Source organism: Squalius cephalus (assembly GCF_949319135.1).
Source record: "Squalius cephalus genome assembly, chromosome: 11".
NCBI lineage: Eukaryota > Metazoa > Chordata > Actinopteri > Cypriniformes > Leuciscidae > Squalius > Squalius cephalus.
In genome coordinates this window covers 31,025,625-31,034,611 of record NC_137132.1, presented here as the reverse complement: position 1 = coordinate 31,034,611, position 8,987 = coordinate 31,025,625, and positions in this window count along the sequence as shown.

The window sequence follows — 8,987 nt, the reverse complement described above, 5'->3', positions numbered from 1 at the left end:
TTCACACCGTCAGCGACTTTCACTGTCTGTCGCTAGTCTCTGTACTGTGAGTTGCTTGTGGGTGTTCCCAGTGCTGTTGCTCTAATGTTATTGGTAGACTGCACGTTTAGCCAGATCTATAGAAAGTACAATCTTAAGTGATATAAAACTAAGATATCATTATAATTTGAATAAAAGTTGCATGTTGTTGAAATTTATGCAACTTTTGTTGCGTGTCTCGCGTCGCTTGACACGCCCACATTCTGTCGTCAATGGTCACTGTCGCTCGTGTCGCCAGAAGTTGCCAGCCCTCCATTGAATTTAATGGGATCATGTCGCTTTGTCACTGCGTGTCACTGGCAGTGTGAATGGGGCTCAAGAGTGACTCAAACGACTTTTTTTGTCGTTTGAGTACCATTGTCAGCACATTTGAGCTTCAGCAAGAACCAATGAGGTTCATTCTTGTGTGTTACACAGCATGTTTGAGCTTCTGCAAGAACCAATGAGGTTCATTCTCATGTGTTACACAGCACGTTTGAGCTTCTACAAGAGCCAATGAGGTTCATTCTCATGTGTTACGCAGCACGTTTGAGCTTCTGCAAGAACCAATGAGGTTCATTCTTGTGTTACGCAGCACGTTTGAGCTTCACCAAGAACCAATGAGGTTCATTCTTGTGTTACGCAGCACGTTTGAGCTTCTGCAAGAACCAATGAGGTTCATTCTTGTGTTACGCAGCACGTCTGAGCTTCTGCAAGAACCAATGAGGTTCATTCTTGTGTTACGCAGCATGTTTGAGCTTCAGCAAGAACCAATGATGTTCATTCTTGTGTTACACAGCATGTTTGAGCTTCACCAAGAACCAATGAGGTTCATTCTTGTGTTACGCAGCACGTTTGAGCTTCACCAAGAACCAATGAGGTTCATTCTTGTGTTACGCAGCACGTTTGAGCTTCAGCAAGAACCAATGAGGTTCATTATTGTGTTACGCAGCACGTTTGAGCTTCACCAAGAATCAATGAGGTTCATTCTTGTGTTACGCAGCACGTTTGAGCTTCTGCAAGAACCAATGAGGTTCATTCTTGTGTTACGCAGCATGTTTGAGCTTCACCAAGAACCAATGAGGTTCATTCTTGTGTTACGCAGCACGTTTGAGCTTCAGCAAGAACCAATGAGGTTCATTCTTGTGTTACACAGCATGTTTGAGCTTCTACAAGAGCCAATGAGGTTCATTCTCATGTGTTACGCAGCACGTTTGAGCTTCTGCAAGAACCAATGAGGTTCATTCTTGTGTGTTACACAGCATGTTTGAGCTTCTGCAAGAGCCAATGAGGTTCATTCTCGTGTTACGCAGCACGTTTGAGCTTCTGCAAGAACCAATGAGGTTCATTCTTGTGTTACGCAGCACGTTTGAGTTTCTGCAAGAACCAATGAGGTTTATTCTCGTGTTAAGCACCACGTTTTAGCTTCTGCAAGTACCAATGAGGTTCAATCTCATGTGTTACGCAGCATGTTTGAGCTTCTGCAAGAACCAATGAGGTTCATTCTTGTGTTACGCAGCACGTTTGAGCTTCTGCAAGAACCAATGAGGTTCATTCTTGTGTTACGCAGCACGTTTGAGTTTCTGCAAGAACCAATGAGGTTTATTCTCGTGTTAAGCACCACGTTTGAGCTTCAGCAAGTACCAATGAGGTTCATTCTCGTGTGTTACGCAGCATGTTTGAGCTTCTGCAAGAACCAATGAGGTTCATTATTGTGTGTTACACAGCATGTTTGAGCTTCTGCAAGAGCCAATGAGGTTCATTCTCGTGTTACGCAGCACGTTTGAGCTTCTGCAAGAACCAATGAGGTTTATTCTCGTGTTAAGCACCACGTTTGAGCTTCAGCAAGTACCAATGAGGTTCAATCTCATGTGTTACGCAGCATGTTTGAGCTTCTGCAAGAACCAATGAGGTTCATTCTTGTGTGTTACACAGCATGTTTGAGCTTCTGCAAGAGCCAATGAGGTTCATTCTCGTGTTACGCAGCACGTTTGAGCTTCTGCAAGAACCAATGAGGTTTATTCTCGTGTTAAGCAGCACGTTTGAGCTTCAGCAAGTACCAATGAGGTTCAATCTCATGTGTTACACAGCATGTTTGAGCTTCTGCAAGAACCAATGAGGTTCATTCTTGTGTGTTACACAGCACGTTTGAGCTTCTGCAAGAGCCAATGAGGTTCATTCTCATGTTACGCAGCACGTTTGAGCTTCTGCAAGAACCAATGAGGTTTATTCTCGTGTTACGCAGCACGTTTGAGCTTCTGCAAGAACCAATAAGGTTCATTCTTGTGTTAAGTAGCACGTTTGAGCTTCTGCAAGAACCAATGAGGTTAATTCTTGTGTTAAGCAGCACGTTTGAGCTTCTGCAAGAACCAATAAGGTTCATTCTCGTGTTAAGCAGCACATTTGAGCTTCTACAAGAACCAATGAGGTTCATTCTTGTGTTACGCAGCACGTTTGAGCTTCTTCAAGAGCCAATGAGGTTCATTCTCGTGTTACGCAGCATGGGCATGTTCAAGTTCAAACCGGTGCGCAACGTTTTGCTACGGTTTCCGGGTTGAACGTCATGTTTCCTGGAAACGGCGTGCACCGGTGTGCAACGGGGTTTGAGATACGTTTTCTCTTGTTTAGTGGGTGTGTCAGAACTGCAGTCCAATCGGCAGCAACATGTATATAAAGCACGCGGTATTAAAGTGCACTCGCACAATGGGTTCAAGGAAAGTAATTTACAAATGTGTTCGATGCAGCTCGGTATACGCAACTGAGGATATTAGAAGACATGTTTGTCGTAAGTTTTATTGTAAAAATAGGATATCAACATAATGATGTAGTTGTTTATATTTTTAGCTTCATTGCAAGTGTAGCCTATGACATTTGGTATAGAAACAAACAATGGTAATTAAGTGCTTTTCCTAAAAATGAGAAAGAAAATACAGGGTATTAAAACAGTATGAACTACAAATAAAGGTGTGTTTTAGTCTGAATTAGGTAAGATGTGTGCTTCCATTTCAGTTTCAGCAATCCCTTCACTCGATTGGGATGTTCTCTTTTGTTCTGGGCGGCAAGTGCAGTAACTGTAACATCGGGCATATTTTGTAGTATTAAACACATATTTATACCGACTTCATGCAGGCTCCGAAAATTCTTCACAAAGAACACAAAGAATGGCCTTCTCAGCTGCCATAGTTGCAACTCTTGCGTCATCAGAACAGTGTGTTCAACGCATCACCGTTTCTGTTTAAAAAACGTTGTGCAACGTTTTGTCGGGGCTGAACGCAGCCCATGTTTGAGCTTCTGCAAGAACCAATGAGGTTCATTCTCATGTTACGCAGCACGTTTGAGCTCCTGCAAGAACCAATGAGGTTCATTCTCGTGTTAAGCAGCACGTTTGAGCTTCTGCAAGTAACAATGAGGTTCATTCTCGTGTTACGCAGTACATTAGAGCTTCTGCAAGAACCAATGAGGTTAATTCTCGTGTTACGCAGCAAGTTTGAGCTCCTGCAAGAACCAATGCTGAACATTGCTGTACTTCAAAAACTCATCCACGTACTGTAGTCCTCCAGAGCACAGCCAGAGGGAGAGTATCTGGTCCTCCGGGGGGATTCTTCCTGCTGCTAAATCCATGTTTTGGGTATGTTCTTCTGTCACAGCTAGTTCATACAAGGTGGAAAAAAAAAGGATCTATTTGCAAGCAGTTTATTCAGAAAAAAAAAAAGCAAAAACACTCATAGAACACACTTAGAATGCACGGGAACCGAAAACCAAACCATATAACACATTCAAGAAAAGACAAAGACCATAACCAAACAAGGGAATATAAAATAAACAAGATAACGAAGAGTAAAACAAGGCACAATCAACTAATAGGTAACTATGGTAACTTAGGACACATGGACTAAACACAGGGAAAGAAACCAAACACAGACAAGGCATAAAAGAGCCTGCCTCTCCCTACACGGACCACAAGATGTCAAGAGCCACTCTGGCTCTACACTCTACACTCTGTAACACAACCAGGAGTGAGAAACCAAATCAGGCTGGAAGTTGGAATAGGGGGAAATGAAAAGTTGCATGGGTGAATACTGAACAACTTTAGAAAGAAAAGGTCCTTTTTTTTTTCTTTTTTTTTTTACGATTTTACATAAAATAGCTTTGAAGGTCCAAACTTTAATGCATTTAATTCTACTTTCTATATTTGGTCAGAAAAATAACCAAAACTATCATATACAGAAATGTATGAAATGCATCCAAGTGTATTTATTTGAAATATGTTATAATATAAAATACATCTTTTAGTGAGGTTAGTGTGTTCCAAGGAAAAGGAAATACGTCTACTGCAACAAACAGAATTTAGATATAAAATAAGAAATGTGAGCAGTTAGTGTCACTGAACTATCACTGAATTGATTTAAAACAAACAGATGAAAATAACCCAAATATAATGGTATATTAATCTTAAACTAAGAACAAGTCCATATTTGACAATAACATGTTTCCTTTTGTATCAGATTCGAATTCCATTCTATAAATAAAGAAGATTCATACAGAATGAACATGTGCATAAGCATTTATGGAGGAGATGAGGGATGGTGAAGCAGTTGCCAAAAATTATGCAGATTTTTGATTCTTAAACATACCGGTATTTACGTTTTCATTACATAAGTATAAGCGTTGATCATCTAAACAATAAGTGATACAAATGAGTGAAAATTTCATAATATTTAATTACATTTAAATTTAAAAATAAGTTTATATGCATTTGGCAGATTTGACAGACTTACATTGCATTCAAGGTATTTGTGTGCATTTATCAGTTAATGCACTCCTTGGGAATTTAACCAAGGATAGTCTACTGTTTGATCAGGAACACTGGTGGTAGAAATGTTCATTACTTAGACGTATTGATTTTATAGAAATTATGGATATTATATTAGTTTGGTAATATAAGTATACAATGTGATGACTTGAGCCGACATTTACCGGTTTTATGGATGAAAGGTTCATACATAATGCCAACGAATAACCTTTATGTAGAACCTTTATTTATATAATGTAAGTAAGCCATTTTTAGGTCCCCTGAAATTAAACACTGTGACGATATGAAAACATAACTGTTTGTTTTGTTTCCCAACCAACACGATACAGCAACACTGACACAACCAGCATTTTGGGAAGTTGTGGTCGACCAGTGCCAGATGGGTTGGCTGTTTGCATTTTTGTTTGGAGACACAGAAAGAACACACTTAGCCTTTAATCCTTAAACGCATACCTTGGGACTTTAGTGACCTGGGATGTCATTCACTATACCCTCCACCTCATTAGGGCCAGAGCACCGATGGTGTGAGGACCCTCTTGGAATTGCTCCGTTTATTATTTCTGTTTTTTTTTTTTTAAATTAGACATCAACCTTCTAAGTATTCCTCAATTTATTCATTATAAACAATACAACAAGAAAAATACATTTATATAAAAGAATGTATTTTTTATAATGTATTTTTTGTAAAAGGTGTATAGTGTTGCTAGTGACCTGGGGTATGCAATAGTGTAAGTATTTTACTGTGCAACAATAATTGAACTTCTGGTGACTCAATAAGTGCAATTCACCTTTATTCCTCCAGGTGGCATCGTCTGATAAACAATGATGATGTGATGTTTCACTTATAATTATTACATTAGGCTAAAGAAAAGAATGATTTTGCAATTGTGTTACCCCGCCACATAATAAAGAGCCAGTTTGTCTGGAACTAGATTTCTCGTATCTTTTATAACAACTTGTCCTGAGTGAAGACCAGTTGCTCCATATTAATAAACTCTTTGATTATTTTCTCCACTTTGGCCTCTTGTTTTGACTGAATGTCATCAATCTTTTTCTGAGGAGTATAACACAATATATCAAATTTAATAATAATAATGCAAATGTTTTACTTTTGGGGTACTAAACAAAAGACAAATTGCATACTTCCCTGAACTTATTTTGAACAATCAAAATGTTTGTTTATATGACAAGTAAAAAATATATTACAAGTTTTTAAAAAATGTTTATGGCTAAAAAAAAAAGATTAACTATAAAATTTGAAAATACTAACCTCGTACTTATCTATCATTTCCTTCACTTTTGCATTGACTAAATTTGTAATAATAATCATAAAAGAAAGTCAGGTTTAAGGACCTTGTTAGCATCTTATCTTCACTCACATGATACTTCAGTGCCTCTTAGGTAGATGTCTCATTTCTTGAACAAAATAAAGCCACACATACACGCCTTCTATGTTTCTGCTGCTTCATACGACGCAGTAGTGTGCGGTGGCTACACATTGTCATGCTGTAAATAAGACAACATCTGTATTACAAACTCCATGTTGCGGTTGTTGTTGTTGTTTTTGACGCATGCCTACCATCGCAACGCCATTGCCATAGAAACCAATGCAGATATTCCGGAAAACGAAAGAGTGGCTTGGACACACAAATCGCATCTGAACAGTTGCGATACACAGTGTGGACGTCAATCATTTTAGATCAGATTCCAATCAGACACACACATAATCGGATTTGGACTGACAGTGTGAACGTAAAGATCCTCTTCTCCTTGCTGTTACCTGACTGTGGTAGCCTACTTAGAAATGCTCACGACGAAGGATACTTTAGAAGGAAGACTTTAATGAATAAACACATTGGAACTAGGAAGAACGCAGTAGAAAAACACAACCAACTGTTAACAAAAACTGACAATGAGTGAGGGAGAATACCGGGTATATACAGGAGACAAACAAAGGACCTTAACAAGATAATTAATTACACACAGCTGAACTAAATAAACGAATGAAGACGGTGACCATGGAAACAAATGAGTGCCGGGAAACTGAAAAAAATGCAAAAAGAAAGTCCAAAACACATACTGACATGTAACACTTGCCTTGCTTGCCTTTAAATGGGAACTCGCACTGCGTCCTCTGGAGGAGACTAGGGGGAATGTCTGCAGCATGACCAGTGTCTGAAGCACATGACAATGTCATTGGCTGACCACAGTCCATGACGTCACTACCGTGAGTTTAAAACGGCACCTGTATTAGATGTCAACAACTTTCTTTGTCTTCAGCAACCATTTGTTTGCGTACATGTGAACTAGGCCTAGGGATGTTAACCGATGACCGTTTGACCGATGGTTGACCGTATCAACGTTAACCGATCAAAGTTGTCAGTAGTCGGTAAAAAAAAAAAAAAAATTCTCTAAATTAGGCTATTAAAGACAGTGGACTAAACGCTACTACAGTTAGCCATCTCATTCCAAGATCTTTTTGTGTGAAGTGAACAAATCCCTCACACTCAATTTTTCATAACTCGCCTGTTTGTACTTAATAAACCAATAAAAACATTTGGCGCGAGGTCACAGCGTTTGGGTTCGAGCGCTCACAAGGTTTGCGAAAAGTAAAGGCTACAGGCTAAAACACTCGAGGTTAGAGCCAGGGCAGACGACAGGAATCATCATCTTTCTTTATTATTGTTAGCACTACCTCAAACTAAAGCGGCGTCTCTTCGGAGCTGTCATTTTCTTAAATGAGCCGCGGCAATGTTTCAAATGAGCTTCTAACGCTAGACAAACGCCTTTATTTTCAACGCGATCACCTTGTACCCAAACCATTTCGAAACTAAGGAGCCATTTGTCCTTCGATTACATACAAGCTCCTCGGCGCCGCGTTTGCGGGACTCATGTTTCGCACTGTAGGGGATTTAAAAAAAGTGACGTGAGCGGGAGGCAGAGCAGCAGAGAGATGCGACAGAGTTGCGAAATTGCAGGCGCGGCTCGAAATGGCTGTTATTTCAAATAGCGTAGCATATTTTAAACTAATCGGTTAACTGGTTTCAACCGGCTAATGAGGCTCGGTGGTCGGTCAAGAAAATTTTTAGTTTTCGCCATCCCTAACTAGGCCTGCACAATTAATTGCAATTAACATGAAAAAACGCGCTTAACCGTTTTGGATTATTGTGATTATGAAATCACAAAGGCTGTGATTAGTTTTTTATGCTCAGTTTGTCAGTGAAGTACGGCTCTGTAATCCATAGTAAATGCTGCTCCATCTGAAAGCACTGCGAGTTTGAGTCGCTTATAATGTGCATTTGAAAAAGCAACACACGTCAAACATCTTTCCAAACATGATATGCATTTATGAACCTATTGTCCAACAAAAGACAACATTTAATAAATCAATCAAAGCATTTCAATCTTCTGTTTATGCAGCTACAGCGATAGTATGATGCCCATAGGGATTTCCTGGAATGACGTGTGTTGTCTACTTCTGCGGCTGTGAATGTGAATATCATGAAGAGACTCTCTGCAAGCGATTTCAGGAAGCGTGTGAGGAGCACTTGCGTTTGGTTCTCAAGGAACTGAATGCACGCCTTGTGAGGATTTCTCAGTGAAAAGCGTCCCTATTCTCTACGGATGTGGGACGTGCGTTTGGGTGGAATGCCTTCGACTCTTATAAGCAGGCAGCTCCCTTGTGGTAATTGAGTTGTAGCTGTCTCCCCCAGAATTGGGGTTCCCTAAGCAGGAGGCTCCTTCATTCATCTAGATGAAACTGCCTTCCCTGTTTTCAGGTTCTTTTAATAAGCTTCCCTAGAATGCAAACTTTAACATATTCGCAAGGCCGTAGCTGCCTTCCCTATAATGGGTTCTTAAGCGGGTGGCTCCTTTGTGTGCTCCGGAGATTGATAACTTGGTCGAGCTCTGCTCCCAGAAGAGAGCTTGGGATGATCCCCAGACTGCATGGGATAACGTGGAGTTGTACCCTCCCCGTTACTGGGATACCTTCTCTTTGGGTCCTCCATGCTCTGTACCAGCTCAGACAGACTTCTGAGACCCTGAGGAACCCATCTCTGGGCCCTGGTGAGAAGTGTTTTTTGCCTGATATAGCATACCTTCTTACCTGTCTGTCTAGTTGATGACTAATACAGATGCCCTTTTTATACCGGGT